This window comes from Dasypus novemcinctus, chromosome 10, assembly GCF_030445035.2.
Source record: "Dasypus novemcinctus isolate mDasNov1 chromosome 10, mDasNov1.1.hap2, whole genome shotgun sequence".
In the NCBI taxonomy this organism is placed as follows: Eukaryota; Metazoa; Chordata; class Mammalia; order Cingulata; family Dasypodidae; genus Dasypus; species Dasypus novemcinctus.
In genome coordinates this window covers 121028036-121051098 of record NC_080682.1, presented here as the reverse complement: position 1 = coordinate 121051098, position 23063 = coordinate 121028036, and the positions used below count along the sequence as shown (strand labels likewise).

General features: G+C 44.1%; 1 pseudogene; it reads left to right on the top strand.

Annotated features, from left to right (window-relative positions):
* The first annotated feature begins 1037 nt into the window (after positions 1-1037).
* LOC101431465 (leucine-rich repeat and coiled-coil domain-containing protein 1-like) lies at positions 1038-22064 on the top strand (annotated as a pseudogene).
* The last annotated feature ends 999 nt before the right edge of the window (positions 22065-23063 follow it).

Below are 23063 nucleotides of genomic sequence, written 5' to 3'. Positions count from 1 at the left end.
CCTTTGAGGCGCCTTCGTTCCGAGAACGCGCGCCGCGCCCCCTGGGAGCTCGTGGCGGGGGCGCGCCTGCCTGCCCAGCCGCGCGGTGGGGGCAGCGATGGGACTGAGTCCGGGCCACGCGCCAGTCGTTGTCCTCTCGAAGCCCGGCCAAGTGGACTGAGGATGGAGGAAGAAGGGGATTCATGTCTTTGCCGGGAGCTGGCGAAGGAAGACGGTCGCCAGAGTAGACCCTGGGACGAATGTCTTCCCCAGAACTGCGAGCGCCCCTTGCCCGGACTGCCCGCTGCTTACACCCGAACGCCTCCTGGTTGCTGGGCTTTCGGAGCGCTGGGCTCCCTGGAAAGGCGTGGAAAATCTGTTAGCCAGATTCATGCCCTTCCGGTGTGACGAAGGGGCAGTACGGTCACCCTGCCCAAACCCGGAGCCACTGAGCAGCCCTGCCCTTGACTGGTTCTTGAACCAGAGTAGATGCAGCAGAGGCGCAGGGCTGGGTTAGCAGTCACCCCGGCTTCCTGGAATCCCAGCCCAATCCTGGCACCGCAGGGGACCTGTGTGGCCCCTAAGTCCTCTAGCCCCTCTATGAGTCCATTTCTTCACCTATAATAACCTTCCCGGTCTGGTGGAAAACTAAATTACGGAGTTTCTTAAACTGGGAGTGTACTGCCTTCAGAGGAATCGCATTCCAATCTCCTAGTCGTTCAACCATTCATTACACAAACATTTCCTGAGCACAGAGGATCTTCCAGGCATTGTTGCAGACCTGGAGATAACAAATGTGGACAAGAGGGACAGGTTACTACTTTCATGAAACGAGCATTCCAGTTGGGGAAAACAGAAAACACGCACAATAAAATAAGACAGTCGTAAGTTGTTTGAAGGAAATTAAAAAGGAGTGCCTATTAGATGAAAAGCCCAAAATAACCGTGGTAAAAAGATAGAAGTTTAAATTTCTCTCGGGCATACAAAGGCAGCATGTGTCTTGCTGAGGGCGCCAGAATCACCCGAGACCCCCGCCTCCCGTCAGGTTGCCGTTCAAGATGGCGGCTTCCCCTCAGGCGGGAGCGCGCTGCCGCCATGGAGACGGGGACGAGGCGGAGAAGGACGTGTTTCCTCTCTCTAGCAAAACTTCTCAGGAGACCCACACAAATCCACTGCTCCTTACACCCCATGGGCCAAAGTTTAATTACATGGCCACAAAGGGGCGAAGGAGGCTGGGAAAGGCAGTCCATTTTATTGGTTGGTAAAATGTCCGTCTAACGTTTGGATTGTGTTACTGAGGATAATGAAGAAAAACGAACATAAAACAACTAAATACTGGGAGCAACAAGCAGTCTCTGCCTTAGTTCTATGCCTCTGGCCACCCAAAAGATCTTCTTCCAGATAAACATACTCTCCCCCTTCCCAAATGGGACAGCCTAAAGTCCCATGAAATTACTGCATCCCACTCAAAGGCTAGGATATTCCTCAGCTCTCATGTTCCAGTTATCTCCTACCTCAATAGAGCCAATATACAGAAGTGGAATAGGAAGAACACCAGAATTTTTTTTTAAATGTCCAGTTCAGAAAATGAGAGGGTTACAAACACACAGCATAAATTTGTCCACAGAAATGACAGCAATTCTGATAGCTGGCGTGAAAATGTTGAATGGAAACCTATTTTTAATGTATTTCTGAAGTATATCAATAATTTTATTTCATAATTGTTATATCCATGTTATTTTTCAAGTTATTGCATTTTTATTGCTCATTACATCTCCTGCAGTTGTGTTTTGGGGGTTGTTTTTTTGTGGTACCAGGGCCTAGGATTGAACCCCCGACCTCATATGTGAGAAGCCAGCACTCAGCCACTGAGCCACATCAGCTCCTTTGAATTGTTTTTGTTTCTTTGCTTGTTTGTATATAGGAGGCACTGGGAACCAAACTCAGGTAACCTCCCATGTGGGAAGCAGGCACTCAAGGGCTTGAGCCACATCTGCTCCCAATGAAACCTATTTTTAAATGGGAAAAAATTAAATGCATTACACGGCAACCCAAATCCCTAACATGTATTTAAAACACAGTAAAATACCAACTATATGGAACAAACTATCATGTTAGTATGTACAATACTTAAAGAACAGAGTTTTCACAGTCAATTAACATGGTTATTAACTCGGTTGCTTTTGAATGCAACAGGACATACAGTTGTCATGCCTCATAATAAACATTATGTTTACCATATGCACAGAAAATAACACACACTAATAGCTACTGAAATAAAAAATTAAAATTGAAAAGGCAGCTTCCTGTAATTAAGGATTAAATGGAAACCTGAAGCATGAAAAAAGTTGAGAGGAAAGGAACAGAGTTACTGTTTATCACTAGTTGCCAAAAATGGCAGTGCTGACAACCTGGGCAACAAAGGAGCCATTTCGGACAAACAGTCAGGTTCAAAGGAGTGAAAATTATCTTTTCTGTATTTTTTAGTGGTGCTGTAGGTACTCCCTAACAGAAAGAAATTATATATATGTATTGCAAAGTGGAGCTTTGCTGAAACTCCAATAGTTTATGTTTATAAATTGCTTTACATGGTATTAAAAGATACACCAACACTAATGAAAGCAGTTGTTGATATGGGAGAAGAAGAGGATGTGGGGAGTGGGTTATAAGGGAACCTCTTATATTTTTTAATGTAACATTGTGTGTGATCTATGTATCTTTTTAAAAAGATAATTTAAAAATTAAATAATGTTAACTCCAAAAAAAGATACATTAGGCTGTTTTAGGGAAGCAGATGTGGCTCAAGTGATTGGGCTCCTGCCTACCACACAGGGGTCCATGGCTCTGTTCCCAGTACCTCCTAAAGCAGACAATGAGCTGGCGTGACGGGCATGCAAGGCGACCTGACACAACAAGATGATGAAACAGACACAAGAGGAAAAAGTAATGAGACACAACAAAGCAGGGAATGGAGGTGGCCTAAGCTATTAGGTACCTCCCTCCCACATAGGAGGTCCAGGTTCTGTCCCTGGTGCCTCCTAAAGAGACAAAAAAGAAGACGAACAGACACAGCAAGCACAATCAACGAGGGGCAGGGAGAGATAAATAAAGAAATAAAATAAATCTTATGAAGTTTAAGAGTAATGTTAAACACTACATCTGCATGGCCATTTATTCTTTTTTTTTTTTTTTTTTAAAGATTTATTTATTTATTTAATTCCCCCCCTCCCCTGGTTGTCTGTTCTTGGTGTCTATTTGCTGCGTCTTGTTTCTTTGTCCGCTTCTGTTGTCGTCAGCGGCACGGGAAGTGTGGGCGGCGCCATTCCTGGGCAGGCTGCTCTTTCTTTTCACGCTGGGCGGCTTTCCTCACGGGCGCACTCCTTGCGCGTGGGGCTCCCCCGCGTGGGGGACACCCTTGCGTGGCACGGCACTCCTTGCGCGCATCAGCACTGCGCATGGCCAGCTGCACACGGGTCAAGGAGGCCCGGGGTTTGAACCGTGGACCTCCCATATGGTAGACGGACGCCCTAACCACTGGGCCAAAGTCCGTTTCCCACCATTTATTCTTTAAGGCTGGCTAAGACCAGTGGCTTAACCAGATACACTCTTGGCATTCATTGATACTTCTTCATTAAAAAGGCTTTGGAGTTCATCAACAAGGTGAAGCTACAGACTTCTCCACAGACGATGAACAGGGAACGAAGGAAAATAGTCCAGCAAGTTATGACTGGAATCAGAAACTTTGAGGAGATGATTGCTGCCACATTGAAAATTATTTCTCTTGCAACAGTCTGGCTTTGAAGATGATGAAAAAGGGTGGAAGCACTCTTAAGGTCACATGCTGAGGTATTAACCACACAAAACTTGTTCCAGTCTACCTGCAGTCATTGTAGGAATGTGTATCAGGCAAAAGCATGATGGCAGAGCATGACTCACACTATGTATGATACTGTAAGGCCTCTTAATGCAAGTAACATTCAAATACATGTCCCCTTCGTTGGTACTAGGCAAGAGCTCCAAAATAGCTACATCTGATTCTGATTTTCTACCAATTTTGTTGCAACATAACCTCAGATTTCCCCACACATCACTTTGTTCAAAATATTATATTCAGTTTTAACGATGTAAATATAAATTATTACCGTATAAACATTGAAAAGTATTGTAGCAAGAGATACATATGCTCTTTCAGTCCAAGCAGGCAATATAATTCTCTTAAAACTTTGGGGGGCTGGGAGTGGCTCAAGCAGTTGAGTACCCACCTCCCATATGGGAGGTACTGGGTTCAGTTCCCAGTGCCTCCTAAAGAAAACAAACAATGAGCTGACAATAAGCAAAAACAATGATAGGACAATGAACAAAAACAATGAGCAAACAGCAAAAAGACAACAAGCAAAATCAAATGAGCAGGGTGCAAATGTGGCTCAGGCAGTTGAATGCCAACCAGGGTTCAGTTCCTGGTGCCTCCTAAAGAAAAAAACAAACAGATAACAAGCAAAAACAATGAGCAGAAAACAAGCTGAAACAATGTGCAAACAGATAGGGAGCCAACTCGGGAGAGCCAATGTGGCCCAGTGGTTGAGAGCCAGCCTCCCCCATATGAGGTCCTGGGTTCAATCTCCAGTTCCAGTACCTCAAAAAAATAAATTGGGGGAATCTTCTTACGTGTGATGGTTGGAAGGTATTGGACCCCAGTAAAGAACGTTTTTAAAGTTAATCCATTTTTGTGCATGTGAACCCATTATAAGTAAGGTCTTTTACGGTGAATAGGATCTTAAGTTAAGATGTGGCCCACTTCCTTCAGGTGGGTCTTAATTCTCTTATGGAGTCCTTTATAAAAGAATGAAATTCAGATAAAAAATGTAAAAAGAGAGATAGAGAGAGAAAGCCACAGAAGCAAGATACTGAAAGCAAGGAAACCTGGAAGAGGAGGGAGACACCAGCAGGCGCCACCATGTGCCTTGGAAACTGCAGCCGCAGGACCTCAGGTGGTCAAGCCTCACTGACAAAACTATTTCCACTATGAGCTTCAGTTACAGGCTGTCTTTAAAAGACATTGTTGGGAAGCGGTTTTGGCCCAGTGGATAGGGCGCCCACCTACCATATGGGAGGTCCGCGGTTCAAACCCCAGGCCTCCTTAACCCATGTGCAGCTGGCCCATGCGCGGTGCTGATGCGCACAAGGAGTGCCCTGCCATGCAGGGGTGTCCCCCGCGGAGGGGAGCCCCACGCGCAAGGAGTGTGCCCCGTAAGGAGAGCCGCCCAGCGCGAAAGAAAGTGCAGCCTGCCCAGGAATGGTGCCACACACACGGAGAGCCGACACAACAAAACGAGACACAGATTCTGGGTGCCACTGACAAGAATACAAGTGAACACAGAAGAACACACAGTGAATGGACAGAGAGCAGACAACGGCTGGGGGGGAGGGGAGAAAAATAAATAAAAAATAAACAAATCTAAAAAAAAGATATCGTTAAACATTTAACTCATCTAACCAATGCTCTTTGTCTAAGAACAGGTGCATCAAGCAAACTTTTACTAGGGACTGGCTTCCCATGGAGGTGTGTCTTGCGCTAGAGACTGGGCTTACTATGGCAACACCGGTTTCCTAGTTTGTACGAGAGGATTTTGGTTTTTGTTTGTTTGTTAGGAGGTACTGGGGATTGAACCCAGGACCTTGTATGTGGGAAGCAGGCACTCAACCACTTGAGCTTCATCAGCTCCCCGAGAGTTTATCTTAGTAGAACTCATATGAACTGGATACTGTGATGAACTGGCATTTTGATTTAGACCTTCATACATAAGTTGGTTTTGTGTTACTTAGTCTGTAAAAGGCAGGTCCCCCTTGGTGTGCTGCCTAAACCAGCTTTCCAACCTTGTCAATTTGTAGGCAAACGCTTGGATCACGGTAAATTCCAAGGGACAAATACTGTATTAGCCGAGAGAGGTGAGGCAGCACAGAAACCTTTCAATCTCAGGGGCTTAACATAATCAAGGTTGTGTCATGCTTACACCAAGTCTAAAGAGAGGCAGCCAGCTCGTCAGAGCAGCTTTACTCCAAGTGAGGGGTCCAGTTTCCGCCAGCTTCATATTTGGCCTTGCAGTTGCTTTTGTTTGCTTCATGTGCATGTGCATATGTTGTGCTATTTTTGTGCACAACTGCTTGTTGTTCACAGTAAGGGGAACAAATTTAAGTGTTCAGCTTGATGAATTGCTACATTTATCTACCCCCCCACCGAGATTACCCTTCAGATTAAGCAAAAGAATGTTTGCAGCACCCCAGAAGGAGCCCTCATGCCCCTTCCCAATTAATTTACCCCAAAAAGAAGTAAGCACCATTCTGACTTCTATTGCCATAGCTTTGTTTTGCCTGTATCTAAAAATTGATGTAAATGGAAGCATACATCAAGTATTTTGTGTCCAGTTTCTTTCACTCAAGATTTTGTATCTATTGTTGTATGTAACAGTAGTACATTTTTTATTGCTGTGTAATAGGCTATTGGAGAAATACAGCACAATTTTTTCATTCCACTCTTAGTGGACATTTGGGTTGTTGAAAGTTTGGGGCTATTTTGAATAGAGCTTCTATGAACCTTCCTTTAGTTTTCTGTTTTTTGTTAAGTTATTTTTATTTTTTCTTTTGAACCTTCCTTCTCTTGTCTTTTTGTAGACATATGCTTTGTTTCTCCAGAGTATATACCTAGGAATGGAATTGCTAGGTCATGGGGAAGGCATGCATACAGCATTAGTAGATACCGATTAATTGTTTTTATTTTTAAGAGCCAGACCTGGAAGGGGTATAGCCTACTTCTGCTTCCATCCCATTGGCCGGAGCTTACTTACATGTTCCCAACCTAACTTCAAGGGAAGATGGGAAATACAGTCTTCCTGTGAAACCAAAAGGAAAATGAAATGAGATGTGTTGAGCATTTAGCACCATCTGCCCCTACGACCTACCCCATTGTCAGGCCACCTGTGAGACAACCAGCTGATCTTCTCAGCGAATTCCCTCTCACCACGTGGATTGTATTGGCCCTTCTTTTGCAAATGAATATATGTGCAACTTGTTCTAAATGAACTAACGCAAGCTTCCTCTCCAGCATAGGCTCTTGGACGGCAAGGTCTACTTCTGATTCGTCTTTGTAATCCTCTGTACCACCTAACTCAAGGCGTTGCACTTAGAATATATTTAATAAAATATTGAATGAATGAATAAATGAAAGACCTGGTGAAAAGAAATTTTAAAATACTGTACTACTCTCCTGAAAGAAGAAAGCACGACTCAAGAATATTTCCAAATTATCATTTCTTTTTTATTTATTTGGTTTTGTTTTACTTCCTTAACTCCCTGATTAGACTCTCAGTACTGTGGAAGCAGAATCTGTGCCCTGTTTGCCTTTATATTTTCGCTCAGCACCTAGCATACGAATGTGGATTTTCCATATTTTTGGAAAACGAATAACTGACTCCAATAAAGAATTCTGGGGTTAATCACTCCAGTCTATCATTTCTAAAAAATGGCCCTTTTTACTCTTTTTTAAAAATATGTCTTCACGATTCTGGCCCTCGCAAATTATCCATTAGCCTCAAAACTTGTCCTCTACAATTCTAGTATAGCTGCAGGTCATCACAGTTTAGTGATAGGTGACTACGGGTACTTCAATTCATGGAAAATAGCTAAATTCTTATTTTCTTATCCACTGTAGGCTTCAATAATCCTTAATTTTATTCTTTCCAATAAATGATCATTACTTTTGATAGAAAATGCAGAGGCAAAAAAGGAGTTCATCAATTTGTGTTTCTGCCTATCTTCAACTTAGATTATACCATCTCCCCCCGAGCACAGGGCCTGCCCCTCCGCTGTCTGAAGCCCCTGCCACACAGAACTACAATGGCTTATTTGTGGACAGTGATGTGGCTCTCAGAGGATTGTTCGTTCTGGGATTAGCAATTCAACTATATCCTCAAAGTTCTTCTTGCAACTCTTGTGTGTCCTTCCTTGTTTAGGTGCCTCTGTTTCTAACTTTGCACAAGTCCTTTGGAAAGCCGTTTGTGACGTGTAATACCACCATTTTGCTTTTCTTTGTGAAGGTTCTATTGCTTTTTTTCACAGTACTTTTTGAAACTGCTACGTAAAACAACTTCCAGTGCTTTGGAAGAATCTCTCCTGTATTCCTTTGTGCGCCAGCTTGTATCCATAGCACATTGTCAATAAAATGTCTTTAAATAAATGATATTGTTTGCCTCACTACAACAGATATTACCTACTTACAAAATGAAGATACAATTTTGCTCTAAAGTAATTTAGACAATTAATATATGTCAAATGCATCATTTTTTTCAAAAATGCAATTTCCCCATCACTTTTTTACTTTATACACTACTATATTATCTCATTTTCCCCCCAACAAGTCTACATTATATTTGCATTCCAATTCTTACTTCTGGATTAGTTACTTTCTTGCTAGGGTTCATTGTTATGTCATGAGTACTAATTGTTCTGAACCTTTATATGTCTAAAAATATCATTATTCTGACCTCATTCTACCTCAAACTAGTTATAGCTTGGCTATATATAGAATTCTAGATCGAAGCAAATTTCTCCTTGGAATTATAAAAATAAATCTTTATCCATTGTGTTTTTGTAGGTTTTTTTTTTTGCATAGAATTTTGCTAATTAGATGTCCAATGTTAATGACTTTTCTTCCTTTGTAGGTTAGCTGTCTTTTTACTATAGCAGTTTTTAGGATTTTCTCTTTACCTCTGATGTTCTACTACATATTTCTAGCCATGTTTCTTTATTTCTCTCTCTTTTTTTTGTATTGTTCTGCTAGTATTTAGTGAACTCCTTTACTCTGAAGTGTCATTTCTTTTTTTTCAGTTCTAGAAGATTAAAGTATTGCATCTCCTCTCTTCTTAGAAATTTCCCTAGAAATTCTATTAGACTGAGTGTTTTTTAACCCATGGTTTGTAGTTAGAATTCAGGGGGGCACATGAACGTCGATGGGAAAAAAAATTACATTTTATTTGCACTAACGTTTAACTGAAATATAATATTTTCTGCCATTTAACTATAGACCACAAATGTAGTATTGGGAGTATCTTTGACTTTATCCTCAATAGAAACCACAGATATTTTCATAGTACTCACTGTGGTAGATATCTCAAAAATGATACTTAATAACTGGTTAACAGGTCTTATTTAATTTGTTAATATCATAACATGTCACAGAACATTAACATTTTGATAACTAAATTTCAATATAAGGATTCAAAAGAAAGATCTATTTTGTAATACTGTATATTTTATTTTTTGCATTTCAAGGTATTCTGAGAAGGGATCCAAGGTCTTCACCAAATGGCCAAGAGATCCATGGCACAGAAATACTTAAAAATGCCTGCATTAGATTGTTGCTAACATTTCTATAACCTCCGTACCTATTAACTTTTCTTTCATAGTTTCAACCTTTCTAGCTCCTCATCTTTCTCACTATGTTAGAGACCTGAAAGGCCTCAGTCAGGGAGCAGGGACAGAAAGCCGCAGCTTTGAGGCCGCAGGGACGTCAGCTACTGCTCTGGTTTCCCATTTGATCACAGCTTCTGACCCAACAATAGTCCCCTTCCTGTTTTGGAAAATGTATTAATCTACTCTTTTGTTTGTCTAGTAGATTTGGTGTGGAAGGAGAAGATGATTAGTATGTCCTCAGTCTGTCACCATAAAGCTGAGATACATGGATTGATTTTACATTTAGGAAAAATAAGGTACGAATGCAATGCTACAGAATTTCTCCTTCTATTAGGTTCTATTTTTAAAACCAATATTCCCTTCCAAGGCTGTTTTACAAGTGAGAAAACTGAAGGTGGTACAGGCCAGTCATTTATTCAAAGTTGTGAAGCTAGTTAATAACAGGGCTGGAACGAGAATCCCCATCTTCCGGTTTCTTCTCTGGTGCTTGCTCGTTTACTATCTTACGACATACCTCTTTCATTTCCAGGGGCTAGTGGTTCTGATATTATAAACCATACTCTAGCAAAAGCATTCTCTTTCTTATTTCTTTTGTCATTGTGCACGTGGTTCTCTCTGCCTGAAATACTGTTTAGCCAGTCAGCAAATATTTCAGAACCCTTGATGTGTGTCAAGCACTGAGCTGCCTGCCAGGAATACAGCACTGAACGAGACCCATTCTACCCTCATGGAGCCTAAAGTGAGTCGAGTAAGAAGGACAGGCACCAAACCACTATTTAGTTCCCCTCTGCTTCTTTTAGAGAACTTATATCCACTTTTCAAGATCTGGCTCCAAGTGCTTCCCCCACTTCCCCCCTCCCCAACCCACCCTGCTGTTTTGCTGTCTGTGTCCATTCACTGTGTGATCTTCCATGTCTGTTTCCTTTTTTCACCTTCTCTTCTCCTTCTCTCCTCTAGGCTTCACCGGGATTTGATCCTGGGGACCTCCAATGTGGGAGAGAGGTACCCTGTTGCTTGTGGCACCTCAGTTCCTGGTTTCTGTTATAGCTCACTGTGATTCTCCCCTACATCTCTCTTGTTGCATCATCTTGCTGTGTCGCTCCCCATGCAGGTCAGGCATATCTTCACCAGGATCGAACTCAGGTCCTCCCACGTAGTATACGGAAGCCCAATTGCTTGAGCCACGTCCGCTTCCCCATTGCTTCTTCTCAGCATGAATCAGCCTTCTGGATAGAATTAGTATTACTGCATGGCTCTGGTTTCTGGACTTCTGGGTTCTTGGCTTATGTTGCATAAAAGAATTTAAGGACATGCATAGGATAGGCAAGGGAGTAACCAGTTTATTAAAAAACAAGAAAACAGGAAAAGTACATGGTCCATGCTGAGACATGGATGGTGGGCATACTTCAGGGTGAGTGGTGCACGTGGGACCCTAGGTCAGGGCTTCTTAAAGTCTGTTTGCTGTTCTGATTGGTTGCCCCACTTGTCATTTTTTGGGGGGCCAATGGTGAGGCCTTTTGAGGATATCCAGGGCTTTCCTTTTTGTTCCAAATGAGATTCTCATGGCCAGGATCTCTCAGTGTCTTTCCAGCAGCTTTCTTCTCAGGAGGTTTCTGGGCAGTTCTCACAGCCATGTTGTCTGTCGGCCATGTGGTCTGCCGGCCATGTGGTCTGCCGGCCATGTGGTCTGTCAGCCATGTGGTCTGTCGGCCATGTGGTCTGTCAGCCATGTGGTCTGTCGGCCATGTTGTCTGCCAGGGCAACCACCCTCCCCCTTTCACTATACTAACCTTCCTCAACTTCCCCCTCAGAGGGTGTATACCCTTATTCTGAAGGGGGTGATGAAGGGCAATGGTCATTCTTCTGTAGCTACTTCCTGTTGGTTAGGGTGGTAGGCCCTACCTGAAAAGGTGTAAAACCCTCTCACTATTCTGTCACAGTCGGGGAAGACAAGCCTGGCACTATGGTTGGAGCTGGATGAAATCCCTGCATGACTAATAAGGTGTTTGGGTTTTTTTTAAGATTTCTTTCTTTCTTTCTTTCTCTCCCCTTCTTTGGCAACACTCCTGGGCAGGCTGAACTTTTTCCATACTGGGTGGCTCTCCTTACGGGGAGCACGCCTTGCGTGTGGGCTCCCATATGTGGGCATGGCACTCCTTGCGTGCAACAGCACTGCGTGTGGGTCAGCTCATCACACCGGTCAGGAGGCCCTGGGTTTGAACCCTGGACCTCCCAGGTGGTAGGCAAACACTCTATCCACTGAGCCAAATCCGCTTCCGATAAGGTGTTAATTATCACTCTGGTAAATTGTTTCTCTGGTTGGTGTGTCCTTCTTGCAGCCAGCATGCTGCAGAACTGTTGATCCTAGAGAAACTAGAAAGGTAGGCTCCAGTGTTTCACCCGTCTGGTGCATAGCGCCCTTCAGCACTATGAAACAGAGCCAGTCTGGAGGTGATATCCATTGTACATCTGGCCATACTGAGCCATTGCCAGCTGCTACAGGAGTCTGAAACTGCACTGTACTCTATCCACTTCAGGAGCATAACCAAAGATGATTTTTATTTTTTTAGGGGTCAGTGACCAACCTGGCCAATAACTCAAATGGAGAGGCATGATGTAGGGTATCTGGGCTTGGCTCGAATGCACAAGAGAGTTTGACAGTACTGAAGTCTATCTCTTTTGATTTTCATATACTTTCTAAATACTTCTAATGCAATGTATCACATATTAAATGAACTTAACTATTTCAGTACTTTGGTTTTTACTTTTCAACCTTTACCATGATAATGTTAACTAACAGGTATTTTACTCTAACAGTACAGGAAAAACTACATTCTTCATTATTTAATGAAAATCTAAGATTCCCATTGAAATCAAGATTGTCTTTCCTTATGACCAATTTAGTATGTAGATTGAGGTGGCCTCTGACAGATTTTCCAATTATAAAGTTACTTTTTGTTATCAATATCAATTTAGGTTTCTAATTAATAATGGCTTCCTGGAATTGGGCATTTAAATGCTTCAGTTTAGAAGATGCTTTTATAAACTCCTTATAATTAACCAGAAGTTACTTTACCCTTAAATAACTTTATTAAATTACAGTTAGAAACCAATGAAATTTACCTTTATCTTAATTTTATTACACACAAACCTAAAATTTTCATTATCTTAAAGACTTAATACATATAATGCTTATTTATTTAACTGGTATCCTATAAACGGAGGGAGATAACACCCAAGCTACATAAAATTGAAACCATTATAGTTTATGCAAGAAATATACTTTCTCTTCCTTTACAGGAGGCTAAAACCTCTTTTCTTTAATAAAATTCTAAAACTGTGAATAATCTTAAAAGCATACTGACTGCCAGGTTCTGCAATATATTATAATTGTTTTAATCATAATTTGAAAAATATCTTTCCATAGTTTTCAAGGACTTTTCCTTTACTTAGTGAAATTTGGTAAGAGGATTAGTAACCACCCTTATTTTAAGGCTGTTAAAAGGTATTTTAGGGAAGCGGCTGTGGCTCTATCAGCTGGGCTCCCGTCTACCATATGGGAGCCCTGGGTTCACGTCCCGGGGCCTCCTTGCCAAGGCAGGCTCGCCCGCACGCTGTGGAGAGCCACCAGCCCGGGTGCTGCTGAGTGCCGCTGGCCCACAAGTGCCGCAGAGAGCCCGACTTAGCAAGGTGACACGACAGAAAAAGGGAGCAAGCAAAAACGCAGAAGAACGAACAGCAAGTGGACACAGAGAGCAGACAGCAAGCAAGCCACAAAGGGAGGGGGGAATAAATAAAAATAAATAAAGACACAAAAGAACGCACAGCGAATGGACACAGAAAGCAGACAGCAAGCAAAAAGCTGCAAAGGCGGGGGGGGGGGGCGGGCGGAGGGATGAAAAATAGAAAAAAAAGGTATTTTATTGGGGAATTATAGACAAAACTGATGCTTAATTCCCCAGTCTAGCAGAAAGAGTTTTAATCTGCCACACCTAGCCCTTCCCTCATAGCTCTTGTAAAGAGAAGGCCCTGGGGACTGAGTTGGTCAAAAAAACTTAGGGAAAACCTTTTCCCTTTGCCAATAGTTCCTATATGCAGCTTTCTATATGGCCCTTCCATCCTGCTTAGCCTAGTTTGGGCTCCACGTACATTCATTCACATATATAACTACATATTTACTTTTTAAAAATAATTTGAATAAATTTCTTTTAAGAATTTTCAGGGAAACGGACTTTGGCCCAGTGGTTAGGGCGTCCGTCTACCATATGGGAGGTCCGCGGTTCAAACCCCGGGCCTCCTTGACCCGTGTGGAGCTGGCCATGCGCAGCGCTGATGCGCGCAAGGAGTGCAGTGCCACGCAAGGGTGTCCCCCGCGTGGGGGAGCCCCACGCGCAAGGAGTGCGCCGGTGAGGAAAGCCGCCCAGCGTGAAAAGAAAGAGCAGCCTGCCCAGGAATGGCGCCGCCCACACTTCCCGTGCCGCTGACGACAACAGAAGCGGGCAAAGAAACAAGACAACAAGACGCAGCAAATAGACACCAAGAACAGACAACCGGGGAGGGGGGGAAATTAAATAAATAAATAAATCTTTAAAAAAAAAAAAAAAAAAAGAATTTTCAGTTGTTAACTCACTGTTACCATCCTGATGTATAAAGACATACACAGAAAACATTTTAAAAAACAACCCACTAAAGTTAATTTTAGTTTTCATTCTCTTACAAAACAAAATTAGTTTAACTGTAAAGTAACATTTAAAAGATCTCTTTGAAGAATATTTCTAATTAATCAACACTGTGACCATGCAATTTTGCACAAGCATTTCATTCCTCTTAATTATTGGCTTATACCCAAATTGTACCCAGTGCTTTAAAATACAATTTACAACTTTTCCTTTGTTTCAGAGCTTTGCTCATTTCCCATTTTGACTTTGACAGACGTTGGATGAGAAACACTAATTCCAGGATATAGTCACTGAGGACATTGAAGTCTCAGGGAAACCTGGTTTTTTCTCACGACTTGCTGCTTTTAGGAACATCAACCCTCGCGGTGGGAGGCCCCATCCCCAGTCCACGGAGATGAGAGGACTCCAGCAGGCACTGGGCTGGAGGAGTGGACGTCCAACCCTGAGGGTCGGGAATTGCACCCAGTAGCACCCATACCTGAGTCATGACAGAAAGAGGGTCATTAATACCAGTGAAGGACAGGAGAGAGGGGTGTCTTAAATTTGCCTTCCCCTGAACCATGGGGGGCAGACGTTGTCATGAAATAACCGTAAGTCAAGGCAAACTCAGTTTAGAATTGTCATCACAGTAGCTGAAGTCTAAGGGTAAGGTGAAGCTAGTAAGCTAGTCACAAAATAACCATAATCAAAGGTAAGTTTAGTTTATAATTACTATTACTATAGCAAGCATAAGCAAGGGTGTGGTTGGACCTGAGTAACCATAAACAAAGGTAAATTACTCTAAGATTACACCACAGTAGTAGGTTCTGGCTAAATCCACCCAGTTACAGCAATTTCAGATACTATCCTTCACTATTTTATAATATAAAGATGTCTACATAATGATCTTAGACTCTTAGTTACAGTTTCTAGTAAGTTTTCACTTTAGGCACTTTTGTTTAAGCAACTAAAACTATCTTATTAGTAACAATTTTGCAAAGTTTTTCTGCTCTTCCAGCAGTCGAACTAATTTTATATGATTTCTTTTATACATCAAATCCAGTGGCAAGATAGTATTGACATTTAAAGACCCCATTTTAGATTACCTTTCACCATTATCCAATTTGTAACAGGCCAACCTCAAATCTGATTTAAGAGCTCCTCGGCATGAGCAGACTGACAAAGTTACAGCAAGCACAGCCTAGAACAGAAGAGGGAGTTGTACACGCTTAGCTTGGCTCAGCTTAGGGAAAGACCTGTCCTTAGAATCACCTACACACAAACCTCCCAGGGTCCGTCCACGGCAGAAACCCTGTGCAGGACCCTCCAGCTCTGCTCCTCCAGGAAAACCCCTGGGCAGCTGCTAAGTACAGAGCTAAGGCGTCCAGGGAAGCCCTGCCGCTGATGAGACATGATCTGGGGCTGCTCTGGGTACTGCCTCCCATTCGTCACCTCCTGCAAGGGATGACACCCTGAGAGCCTTTTTTTTTTTTTTTTTTTTTTTTTTACTGGAAGTATCGGAGTGTTGCAAGGGAATAGGTAGGGAGCCAGGAATAGAAACTATTAATCTTACTGGGTGGAGTATGAGGAGGTTCATTACTCTGCAGGGGAGAGGTTTGGTAAATCGGCCTAGATCTTGATACCCCGTTCTCTTCCCTTGCGAGGCACAGCTGAGGTTAGGAGAGATATGGAGAGCAGGCTAGGACTCAGTAAGTGGCTCCTATGTTAATTAAGAAATTAACAATCTCACCTGCCACATCGAAGGTCACCCTCTCACCTTCTCCATCTTAGTGGCGTGGTCTTGACTGTTGAAAACTGAGAAGGCTGTTTCTAAAAGGAAGTAAATGGAAGTTTGGGGGCCCAGGGAAAGTGTCTACAGCTTTCTATAGATATCAAGGCAGACGGGAATTCCTAGGAAGACCTGCCCTTCTCCAGAGGTAGGATCTGCAGGAGGGTATTTTCCTTACCTCTACCAGCTTTCTTTGAAATAAACTGCGTTTTTCATCCTACCTCTGGGTAACTTCCCTGTGCTTATTTAAAAATGACCAGCTTGGGAGTGTGTTTCCTCATCTCTTTTAAGGACATATGCCGCCGTGGTCTCTATCTAGCCTCTCCTTCTCTCTTACACAGGTTTAAGTGGAATTCAGGGTCCCAGGCAGAGTCCACTCTCGCCCATACTGCGGCCATGTGGTTTGGCAGGAAAAGATCAGCCTCTTTCCTTTTAGACTCTCAGTAGACAGGTTGCTACCCATTGTCCTAGGGGAGGATCAACGCGTTTGTCAGTCCACGTGATTCCCACTGCTAGAGCTGGTTGCATGAATTGCTCGCCAAGCCAGTGTCCTGGAGATCTGGAGCCCTGCTTGCTGCCCCCATGTTCCGGGGACTGGGAGCCTTATGTCTCTGGGTGTCTCCAGAGCCTTAGAAGTCTTGGGAGACTTCTGGGTCCAGTTCCCAGACCTCAGTTCCTATACCAGGATTTACCACTAGGAAAGGGACTGGTTGGGGATTTTTCTTTTGCCTACCCTGCAGAAGTCTCAGGAGATAGCGATGAGCAAGCTCATCTCATGACCACTCCCGGGTCCGAGTTCCACAGTTACACCCAACATTCAGAGGCCATTAAGAAGCAGAGATGCATCTGCAGCTTACAGGCAAACAGCCGCAGGGGTCCTCGGAGGTAACCAAGTAGGGACAGAGTTAGGAGCAAAATTCCTGGAAAAGCCCAAGGTGAGAGGCTCAGGGCCTCACTAATAAAACAAAAGAGGACAGAGACAGGCTTTAATGAAAACTCCCCGGTCTCCAGTGGGGGCCGGGGAGTGCCGCGTGCCTCTGTCTCCTGGCTGGGTCACCAAATGATGTTACTGGATGGCTCTGGGTTCTGGGCGTCTACGTTCTTGGCCCATGGCCCGTAAAAGAATTTAAGGACATGCCATAGGGTAGGCAAGGGAGTAAGGAGACCCCACTCCCTGTCGCCGTGGAGGCTGCAGTAGCGGCAGAAGTTGAAAACGAGGACAGCAATGGCGACAGCAAGGACAGGGACCTGTGCTTCAAGGACAAAGGCCTGCGAAGCACATCAGAGTTATCGTCAGATTCAACCATTCCTACCTTCAGTCTTCACTGCAATAATAACTCCAAAAAAGGCCATTTGTCATGTTTGGAATTTACAACATTTAGATCTGTCATCAAACCAAATAAGTCAAATTGAAGGGCTAAATACACTGACAAAACTATGCACTTTAAATTCGTCCTGCAATTGGATCACAAGTAAAAGGACTTGAGGCACTAACTAATCTGACTATACTGAATTTATCTTATAACCACATAAGTGACCTTAGTGGGTTTATGCTTCTCCGTGGACAGATGCATAAACTTAGACTTATTGACCTACACAGTAATTGTATAGATAGTATCCAACACTTACTTCAGTGTACAGTAGGATTGCACTTCTTGACTAATCTTATTTTGGAGAAAAATGGAGACTATAATCCTGATTGACATGTACCAGGATACAGAGTGATTATTCTCCAGACTTTGCCTCATGGATTGTAAGAACATATTTGGTGAACCATTCAATTTATCAGAAATAGATTCATCACACCTACAGTGCTTTGAAAGTCTTTTGGATAATTCAGTTTCCTTTGATGCTCCCCAAAATACAAGTGAAGATGAGATCATTTATAGTATACCAGAAGTAAAACTGAGTATCGATCAGTTAGCACACTTTGATTGATTTGAAAGCACCTACAAACACTGCTGTGACATCCATTGTATCTGTGTGTCCATCTTCTGAGCCAGAGAAAATTAATAATAAAAATGATTTTCAGGATGAAATGTGACTTGAGAAATTAGATGATCAAATTTTACAGCTTCTCAGTGAAACTTCAAATTGTTTATTAGATAATGTTTCTGAAGAAGCTATTAGGTCAAAAGGAGACAGATGTGACTTCTGAAAATGCCTTTGGAAACAGAAAAGAAAGCAAGAGAAAAATTCCTCGAAGATCAAAAATCCCATGTTACTCCATGGGAAACGGACTTTGGCCCAGTGGTTAGGGCGTCCGTCTACCACATGGGAGGCCCGCGGTTCAAGCCCCGGGCCTCCTTGACCCGTGTGGAGCTGGCCCCTGTGCAGTGCTGATGCGCGCAAGGAGTGCCGTGCCACACAGGGCTGTCCCCCTCATAGGGGAGCCCCACGCACAAGGAGTGCACCCATAAGGAGAGCCGCCCAGCGCGAAGGAGGGAGCAGCCTGCCAAGGAATGGCGCCGCCCACACTTCCTGTGCCGCTGACGACAACAGAAGCGGACAAAGAAACAAGACGCAGCAAAAAGACACAGAAAACAGACAACCGGGGGAGGGGAAGGGAATTAAATAAATAAAAATAAATCTTTAAAAAAAAAAAAATCCCATGTTACTCCAGAACTACTCAAAATTTTAAGCACTACAGTAAAAACAGTTATTTTATAAGTTGTAATCATAAAATAAAACAACCTTACCTTAGAGATTTATATGTAAGATCATCTCTTGATAACTCTAATACAGGAGAAGAATCAGAAGAACAAATACTGAAGTAATTGAAGTAGACCTAAAGTAGACCTAAGTAACTGACTCAGAAGATATCACTTACGGGTCCCTCGTTGAACGACTAGATCAAGAGAGAGAAAAGAGATGGAAAGCCGAACAAGCTGAAACGAGACTTGTTGATCATATTGATGAACTGCGTAACCAGGCAAAAGAAAAAAAAGATATTCATAGCCTGTGCCTACTTACCACAGATAGGTCCCAGGATCAGTTCCAGTGCTGCCTAAAGAGAAGACAGGCAGACACAGAAGAAGACACAGTGAATGGACCCAGAGCAGGCAGTGAGGGATGCGGGGGTGTGGGCAAAATAAATAAATAAATAAATCTTTAAAAATACTGCGTACTGCAGTGTGAGTGGTGCACGTGGGACCCTTGGTCAGGGCTTTTAAAAGTCTGTTTGCTGTTCTGATTGGTTGCCCCACCTGTCATTTCTCAGAGGCCAATGGTGAGGCCTTCTGAGGATATCCAGGGCTTTCCCTCTTGTTCCAGATGAGACTGTCATGTCCAGGACATCGCAGTGTCTTTCCAGCAGTCTTCTTCTCAGGAGTTTTCCGGGAGGGGTCTCACGGCCATGATGTCTGTCGGCCATGTTGTCCGTCGGGGCAACCACCTTCCCTCTTTCACTTTACTAGCCTGCGTCGTTAGTTGCTCTTTTCTGTGCTCCTGCAACAATGCTTCACAGTGTTACCACCACTCTGCTCCCTTCTACCCCCCAAGAGGGGGTAGGGTTTCAAGGGCAGTTTTGCTTATTCGTTGTGATATCCACTTCAAGACCTAGCACAGTGCCTGGCACAAGGAGACAACGAATCTTGAAGGAATGAATGGAACCGAAGGCAAGAGAAGTGTAATGAACTAACCTTCTCTCTGACTGCTTTCTGTATACTCCATATCTGCTTGTGTTTTTAAATTTGAAAACAGGATTCCCCATTGGGGCTTTTTAAGTTCATAATTGGCAAAAATCTATTCTTACTGTTTAGCCTACTGGCCAGTATAAATGGAAATGGGCATGTGAGCATTTGCCAGTGATTGTTAATTATGAAATCTTAGCCTCTGTTCAGAAATGTATTGAAAAAAGCCACCTTTTGTGTCAATGTATCTGAATTGACAGGCTCTACAACCTAAACTCACTAAAATCCGTATCTCCAAATTCATTTAATTCTGCATGACCTCTGACTACAGAAACTGAATCCCAAATAAATCTCAATTTCACCATTTGGCCACCTCTAATTTGTTAATCTTTATAAGATTCCTTTTGAGTTATTGTTGACAAGCCAGCTTTCTAAGTTTCAAGAAAAAGGAATCAAAATTAGTTCCATATTTATGTGGCAGGGAAAAGGCTGTGTTCCCTGAAAGGAGGAAGCAGTTTTCCTGCTGCCTTCATCTTAGGCCTGCATTCCTCTTCTGATGATACTCTTAGGACAAGCCGAGTCCTCTGGGGACAGCCAGGCACGTCGTGCTCATAGCCAGAGCCCTGGCAGAAAACAGGACCAAGATTTTTGACTGCTGGAGTGAAGAGGGTGGCTTGAACCGTACAATTTCAGATCTTCCAGCAGCTTTTGCAAGAGGTGGAAATTTTAATTCATGTCTTGAGACAGAGTCTTGCTTGGTTTGGGGAAAATCTTCCAACGGACTTGTTTAGATATGCAGATATTGGGCCAGCACGCCTCTGGAATGGAAATTTGACAGCTGTCGCTCCAGAGAGCTAAACTTTACTGGATATTAATGTAAAAAGTTGTCTTTGTTATAGGCAGAACCACATCCCTGCAGGTTACGATGCCTTTGAAGAATTTTCTCTTTAAAACGGGACTGGAGACAACCCTTGCATGGACGATATTGTTTGCCTCTGTGGAGATGTCTGCGCTTCCTGTTTAAACAGCTTCACACAAGAGATCGGGGCTGGAGAACCTAAGGATTGCAGGGAAGTTGCCAAATGAAGTCTAATTTTGACTTCATGCTGGATGAAATGCCATAAAAAGAAACTGGTCCGGGTTAGGCTTAGGGCAAAAAGACTGGCCTGTTATTATCCACACATGATAATACTCAAACTCAGACTTCCGAGAACGTACATGTGCTGGATATTTTGCCCTTGTGCTACAATCTCAGGAGGCGGAGGAGCAACCTTTACTCCAGGAGGAGGGGAGAGCTGGAGGGTCCCCAGAGGGCGGGGACGGGAAATGAGGATGGGGAGGTAGGACCAGAGGGACTCGAGGGAGAAACTGGTTCTCCTGGGGCTCCTGGAGGTTGCAACTGGGGCTTTCAGTGGGATGAACTTGTGGAGGTCAGCTCCGAAGGGAGGAGACCCGCAGGCCCTGCCAGATGGCCCAAGCCTGGGAACCAGGCAGGGGGGCACCCTCCAGGGCCTCAAGACAGCCTGTGGTTTGCCTTGTGGACTTGGAGACTACTCAGAACTCACGGCCATTTTTAAGTTCCTCCGTTTCATAATTCCTCTCTTTCCTCCCTCCGCTTTCTGTAAAAGTTGGCTGAATGCTATGGCCGTGCTGTGGGAAATTAACAGCAAGTCTGTGTCCAACTCCATTAGAGGAAAGAAAAGCTGTCCCCTGCCCTGAACCCAGCGCAGCGGTGGTGGCATCGGTTCTGGATTTGCAGGACGCAGCCGGCCGCGCGGTGAGAGGTGACAGCGAAGGAGCTGAGACAGGCAGTCTGGCTAGGGCCACAGGGATCTGTGAGCGTGGGAGCAGTTGGCAGGTGCAGGGTCCCTCTCAGGGAGAGAAGCCTCATAAAAGACGAAGCTTCCTTTCACCAGGAAGCTGGCTTGAGCATGGTAATTTGGACATTACAAGTTAAACCTGACCTCATTTTTCATCCTCGTCCGGATGGGCTGGGTGTGTATGTCTGAAAGCACTACACCACGTGCTCTCTTGTAACCTGTTTATCATAGGTTTAGGGAATGTATATGAACATGCCCAACACGGGGCGCCAACAGCCAGCTCTGTGGGACTCATGTCGGTCACTTCATGGTCACACTCTGTGCGTTCATTAATTTGCACTCATGCACTGAGTCACGTCAGGTTCCAAGCAGCACATCAGAAGCCAGAGCAGATCCACCGCAGTGTAGTCCACGCAAACCCCTCCCCAGCCCTCAGCGTAGAATTATGGTCCCATATTCAGTTGATCTTATTCAATGAAAAATGATGTGAGTCCCCTCATGCCAAATTAGCGGGGAATCTGATGTCTGGGAATCCCGGGGGACCCCTGTTGTCCGGTTAGACCGTAAGAGGTTCACTTGACTTCCACTTGCAGCTAAGACGAGCCCTGGCTGCAGGCATCGTCGCTGTTTCTGGCGCCTCATGGTGGTGCTGTTGAGTGCTGGGCCCTCCCGCCCGCCGGCCCTGCCGCGGCTGCACCGCCGGCTGCTGCTGCTGGCCTAGGTGGGAAAGTGCACAGGCCCGCACGGTACTCAAAGGAGATGCCTCCACGGAGTCTCTTCTCTCTGTGCCGCTATTCACCGAGAGTGCTCCTTGCTGCATCTCCTGACCGCAGAGCTGGGTGTCCAGGCCTCTTCGTCACATCTGCCCGTTCTTCTGCAGCCCCCTGAGTCCTGTGAACTGGCTTGGACTGGTTCAGGTGTCTGTCTTTTCCAGACTGCAAAACCACTGCAACTCCCACCAGAAGTCAGCCCTTTTCATCCATAAAAATGCAAAAGTGTTGTTTTCATTCCTCTCCCAGGAAACAAACCCTTTGGTGCCCTCAGATAAAGTGCCTGCCTGGAGGGTCTCCAGGGCCCCCACTTTTTTGGCAGTTGTTTCTTGCTGACCTTTAAAACCTAGAGGTCGTTCCTGGGCCATAGGACTTGGAAAGCTTGCCATATACCCCAGAACTCCAAATCCCAGGATTCCTGTCTCTCTCTCCTGGAGAGAATACAGCTTTTGTGCCTCAGTGATTCATCCTCCAGAGACCTCCCAAAGTAGAAACAAAAATTACAAGTTTAGCCCCTTTCGAGGCACTCTTCCACGAATATCCTTCGCAGTCATGCTCCTGTCTACTGGAGAAGACAGGCATGGACATCTAACAAAATAAATAATGTAAGAGACATGGTTGCATAATGGCAGAGGCAGAAGAGGCTAACTTCCCTTGGATTCTGGAGGGATGGTTGAAAGGATGTTCAAAGAATTTGAATTAAGTCTTGAAGGAATAGTAAGAGTTTTCCTGATAAAGGATTACAGCAAATTCCAGGCATGTGTGCCGTTGTCCTTAATTCAGCATTATCTATTGAGTATCTTCAATGGGGCAGACACCATCGTAGCAACTGCAGATAGAGTAAGAAACAAAGTGAATGATGCTCCTGCTCTCCTAGAAGCAAAGAAAATGCAAAGAGCAGCGTGGGGCCTGTGTCCCTTGGGGTCTGTGGCATGCACGTCCTGCCAGCT